General features: G+C 37.1%; 1 pseudogene; it reads right to left on the bottom strand.

Moving 5' to 3' along the window:
• Positions 1-1,294: 1,294 nt before the first annotated feature.
• LOC140498747 (protein FAM118A pseudogene) lies at positions 1,295-2,847 on the bottom strand (annotated as a pseudogene).
• Positions 2,848-6,334: the final 3,487 nt, after the last annotated feature.

The raw sequence follows: 6,334 nt of genomic DNA, 5'->3' as shown, positions 1-6,334 counted from the left end.
TTCCAAAGTAAAAGAGAGGGCTAATTCCTCAGAAAATGTTAGAACGTTTTCTTCTGAATAGAATTTAAGACAAATTTTGCATATGTAAATTTGCTAAATCTGGGGATAGGTGAAGGAAATCATCGAATAAATAAAATTCTGGACCCTACTTAAAATACCTCAAATATTGAAATTGTTTTTCAGAAGTTACTAGAAAAGAAAACAATTAAATATCTAATTTCAAGAAAGTATGAAGAGAAGGAAGAAGTTTATAGTTTTCTACATAAAGTTAGGGGAAAAGAACCTAATACATTAAAATATATATTATCTCAACTAGTGGTGCCATACTCAAATAGAAATACATAAGGATCTATATTAAATTAGAAAGCCCCAATTTAACATATGTCGTATTTAGTTATGTACTTAAACATTTCCCAGGACATTTAATCTTGTTTGGACCATTTTTGGAGTTTTGTGGTCTTCATGCTGTTTGCAGGGAATTTGTCACATCCAATAAACTAAAGCATGGAGTTGGATGGCTCAATTATGCACATATCAGTATATACATATATGCATATATTTATAGATTATTAATAAATCACAGACCAATAAATAAACATGCATTTCACCTATTTTGAGGATGATAGTGGCAATACAAATGGGTGATAATGAAAGGCTTCATGTAGGAGAGGGCATTTGAGTTGAACTTTGAAAAGTTAAGGATTGTAAGAGGTAGAGGAAAAGAATTCCAATCAAAGGATCAAGCTATTCAAAGATCAAATTGTAGAAGACAGATGGAAATCTCTGAGGAACAAGAAGGTCAATTTAGTTGAACTATGGAGTGTATGAAAGGAAATAATATATAAGTAAATTTGAGCCAGGTTGGGAAGCAGAGAGAGAGAGAGAGAGAGAGAGAGAGAGAGAGAGAGAGAGAGAGAGAGAGAGAGAGAGAGAGAGACAGAGGAAGGGAGGGAGGGAGGGAGACACAGAGATAGAGACAGAGACAGAGAAAATGAGAATGAGAATGAGAATTAAAGTTAAAGTTAGTGTATTCTAGAGATAATACAGAGAGGCCTGTGATAATGTTGCCCTTCATTTTCTGTATTCTGTATGTAGCTTTTATATACATAATTACTTATGTGTCTTCTCCATTAGAATGTGAGCTCCCTTAGGGACTTTCTTTTTGGAGGCCAACATTAGACTTTATCCCTTAGGTTGGAGGGTCCTTTCCAAGTACACCTGAAATGTAAAAGAGTCAGTCCCTAGTAGTTCTATACACAGAGGCCTCACCCTCCAGGTTTTGTAGGAGGCTTCCCTAAGGTTTGAGTGGGAGTCCTGAGGCCAGCACTGATTGCTTAGAGGCTGGTTTTCCAGGTATAGGTCTCAGGGGTCTCTGGGATCTCAAGACTCTCCAGAATCATCTGGATCCAAATGTCAGATTCTTTTGGGAACATGGTGGTTGTCCTCCCCCAGCATCTTCTTGACACAGTCCTGGTTGTGTTTGTCCTTTGTTCTCAAGAGGACCATGGCATCTAGATGATGTAATGACTTGCACTTGACTTTGCTTTGAGTGAGGGAGGGCTATGCAAGATCATCAGCCTAACTTTATTCTCCAGAGCCATCTTTGTCCAGTGGCCTGATATTTATCAGGACAATACTGGACCTTGGCCATTTTAGGCTAAGGTCTTATCAGATTCTCACTTTGAGTGAGATGCACCCATTCAATGAACAGGCCTCTTTAAGTGGTTACTCAAGGGATGGCCCCTTTTAATAGAAAAAAAAATAACTAAAAAATCAAACTGGTAGGGAAAGATCCTCAGGGTTCCTGGGTAAAAGAGAAATTGTTACTATTTAGTAATTACATTCATTCTGTGCTGGGTGGGCAGGAACTTGGTGTCCAATCTATGAGTAGTCCTAGCGTTGTGCTGTCTACTCTGTCAGCATCTGATCTTAGCTGTTTGCAGATTTGAGCAGCAAGATCTTGCACATACTCCTGGAAAGCAGTCAAAGCAATATCCATGGGATACAACTTTGATGCCACACAGAAGCATGTAGGCCTGATGCTTGAAAAAATGGTTTTCCTTCTCCTTGAGCACCACCATGAAATGCTCCAAATCAGCCTTGTGCTGCACAGCGTACAAGAACAGGGCCTGGCAGATGTGATCCCTCAGCATCTTTCTCATGAACAGAAAGGACTTAGTTTGATCCAGGTTCTGCAGAACTTTCATTACTTCTATGTCCTGGGTCACATCTTTACATCCCAAAGGATCCAAAACCATCCAACAGGGATCTGTGTATAAGTCATGAATGTGAAGAATGCCATACTTCATGTGTCCTCTAGCCCACTGGAGAATCTTTGTTTTATCTTTCAGTTTTAAGCTTTCCATTGGCTTGTTCTGTTGCTGGTCAAAAATCTCCAGAAGGTTGCCATAGGTGGTGGTGAGGACCATGGTCCCCACCATGATAATAAACAGTAGTACTGTGGGGTTCTGGATGTGCTGCTCCAAATTGTCTAAGACTTCAATTAAACAGTCCTGGAAGAAGTTAGGCTTGGTGTCCCCTGTGCACAGCAGAATCTTCCTGATCAAGTTGTGAAAAACCATAAGCAGGTCTCAGTCTTTCATCACTTTCTTCCAGAATTCTGTCAAGTCTCCTAGATACAGGATCTCTAGCTCCCCAACTTCCTTCCAGGATGGCTTTGATGCATCTCCCCCAGGAGCAGAGGGCACAGATGCCAGGGGCCATAGTGGCACTGATGCCTGTCCCAATGATCAGCAAGGTATCATGGGACTGCTTCTGTATTAGACTTTTTAAGAACTTCCTGGATTTCTGTTCACTTCTATTTTTTATCTTTTCTGCTGAATCCATCTGTAAATCCAGGAGGTGGGTGGTGATGGGGATCTTGGGTATGACCAGGCCAGCCCACTCAGTACCAGGGGTGATGGCAGTGATGACTGGGACTTTTTTTTCTTTGCCTTTCTTTATATCCGTGGCATTTAGTACAGTGATTGGCACAGAGTGATGAATACATAAATTCTTGTTGAATAATTACTGAGCAGGAAAGTGACATGAGCTTTGAGGGATATCACCTTGGAAGCTGAATGGAGGATGGATTGGAGAAGGGAGAGACCTGAGGCTAGAAGTCCAACATGGAGGCTGTTATCGTAGACCAAGTAAAGGAAATAAGAGCCAAGACTAAGGTACTCACATAGTACATTCAGAGAAGGAAATAGACATGAAAAATGTTATGAAGGTAAAATAACAAGACATGAAAATTGATTAAATATAAGAGTTAAAGGAAGATGACTAGAGACTTACAAGTTTACATGACCAGAAGGATGGTAGTATACTCAATGGAAGTTGAGATTAGAAGAGAGATAGGCTTGGAAAAGATGAGTGAAGTTTTGAACAAACTGAGAGTGTGATTCCATTGGAACAGTCATTTCCAAAATGCCCATAAATACTTGGTGGTGAGAAACTAGATCTAGCCCTCATCTGCACAGAGATGATGGTTGCAACTCTGGAGCTAATGAGATCACCAAGAAAAAGTATAAAGAGAGAAGAGAAAGGAGGATTGGGGTATACCCAAATTTATGAAAAGGATATGGATGAATAAAGATAGCTGGTGGTGCTATAGATAGACAGAAAAACCTAAGTTCAAATCTAGCCTCAGAAGTTAGCTGTGACCTCAGACAAGTGACTTTACCTCTCTTTGTCTTAGTTTCCTAAGACAATGGGAATGGGAATAATAACAGCACTTGCTTCCCTGGGTTATTGTGGGGTTCAAATGAGAAAATATTTGTAAAATGTTTGCTTATCACAGTGCCTGGAACATGATAAGCACACTATCAGTAATAGCTATGATGTCAGTGGTGATGACGATGACTGAAGTAAGGAGATTAAGAATAAATACAGAAACAGGTAAGAAGAGAATGGAACAGTGTCATGAAAGCCCTGTGAAGAGAAAGTATCCAGGAAGTCAATGTTGTCATGTAGTATCAGGACTTAAAATAGGCTGTTTAATTTGGCAATTAAGTAATTGTTGATAACTGTGAGGAGAGCAGCTTTTGTTGAGTGATTATGTTTACATGGCACTTCATGGCTTGTAAAGTGGCATTTGTATATTATCTCATTGGATCCTTGTAGCAACCCTGTACAGGACGTGCTATTATTATCTGCTTTTTATGAATGAGGAAACTGAGGCTGAAAGAGGTTAAATAGCTGGCCCAAGGTCACACAGCTAGTAAGTGTAAAATTCGGTTCTTCCTGAATACGAGGTTGCCACTTCATTCATTGTGCAACTCAACAGCCAGATTGTGAGACACTGAGAAGAATAAGTGAATAAAGAACAAAGCCTGTCAAAGGAAAGAGAAATATGACAGTAACTTCAAAAGAAGACAAGGTCATATGAAGATTTTTGTTTTTGTTTGTTTGCTTTTTTAAGGATAGTAGAGATTGGGGTGTGTTGCCAGGAATCAGTGAATAAGATTGGGGAAAGATGGATTAAAGATCAGAAAGTGAGGAAAGGATGATTGGGGGCAGTTGCTGGAGGATATGGGAAAGGGTGTCACTTCAACAGAAACTGCTTTAAAAGAAAAGAGCATGGTAATTATGTCAAGGGGCTTTGAGTTGTGCGTAAAGGAAGAAATGGAATTCACTAAAATTAAATAGACCTGAGTTTTAACACAGAGTGGAGCACCTGGCATACACACCTCATTGCCTAAGAATTCCTCTCAAATCTGACTCCTATTTAGGACATCCTATATCACAGTGGCAAACACCTTTGCTGAGCATTGATTAACTTGTCTTATGCCTTGATTGAAGTTAACAATCAAAAGAGAATGGAACAACGTTATCTCTGGGGTTGCATTTGCTAAGAAATCACGTATGAGCATAACCAAGTTTTAGATAAATTATTAAAAATAAGAAATCACAGCTCAATTTTTACCTTCTCTTCAAAATGTTTGTAGTACAAGTTTAGAAATAAAATTTGAACTTACATTCTTTCCACATTTTTCTGCAATGCCTCCTCTACTTGCATATTTCGTATATGAATGTACTCTGGATGTTTAATCTTGGAGAAATATGGCAGAAATCATTATGCAAGGCACCATCAGTCTCTGTCTCTGTCTCCATTTCCCTGAGTTCCTATATTTATAGGAGAGAGAAACTTTGAGTCTTGGTTTTGTTACAATTCGCTTCTCACCTCTACTATATTGAACACTACTTCCCATCACTTTTACTTGTTCATATCAAAAGCACCTTAGAGTTATGTGGGGGTTTATCTCCCTTTTTTTTTTTTTTTTGGATCACTTGGTTTTTCATAGTAGGCAAAGTAGCCTAATGGAAAGAATGGTGTACTGGACCTAAGTAGACACTGAGTTTTAAATCCAAACTTGAGTACTTTTTATTCTTGAGGTACTGGGCAAGTCATTTGACTTACTCTTTGCAGGTTTTTAGCAAGCATTTTGTGAAACGTAAAGGAAATTTTGAGTTATTTGTTATATAAGTTCCTAGTGTGAAGAATCAAAATATATCTTTAATGTATGAAAATATTCTAGAGTTTCTAAGATCTTAACTATCAATTTGTAAATATTAATTGAAAGTTACTAAAATTAATATAAAGCCAAATTTGTTTAAAAGTTTGATTATTACTAATTTGGAAGATTTATTTTTTCTAAGTAGAGTAAAATTCTGTTCATTCCTATTCCTCTTCATAGAATAAAGTTCTGACAAGTTGCCCTCCCATGTGAAATTAGAATCCTTGGAATATTAATTTTAATATTATCTACTAAGATTATGGATTTCTTGAAGAAAGTCTTACCTATTTAATAGCGAAATTTGATGAGATTTAATGAAAGAAAATCCAATAAAAGTAAATACAAAATTTACCAAACATTAAAAGGGAAAGATAATATTCCTTTAAATAACAAGCACTATTGTGTATTTAAAATGCTATTTAATTTATTCATGATTTTTAAGAACAAATTTATGAAATAAAATAAAAGATCCCTTTTAAGTCGGGATTTCATACCTGATATATAATTAATCTTCCATTGTTTAGAAATCTTTAAAATGGTCTATATAAAACATGGAAAGCCACTTTAAATCATTAACCAAGAAAAGAATGAATATCCAATCTTCACTGCAACTACTTTCTCTATTAACATTACTTTTACTATGGTATCAATAATATATCTTTGAATTTTATTCTTGCAAATAAACTATTCTTTTAACTATATCTCGTAGAATTCTTACTAGAGAAAGCCATTCTGGGATCTATTTGTGTTTGTCATGCTCCTTTGAATCTGGTTTCCTTTTCTGATACAATTGCAAGTAACGGTAACCCAGTCCC

This window comes from Notamacropus eugenii, chromosome 4 (assembly GCF_028372415.1).
Source record: "Notamacropus eugenii isolate mMacEug1 chromosome 4, mMacEug1.pri_v2, whole genome shotgun sequence".
NCBI classification, from domain to species: Eukaryota; Metazoa; Chordata; class Mammalia; order Diprotodontia; family Macropodidae; genus Notamacropus; species Notamacropus eugenii.
This window is presented reverse-complemented; position numbering and strand designations above follow the sequence as displayed.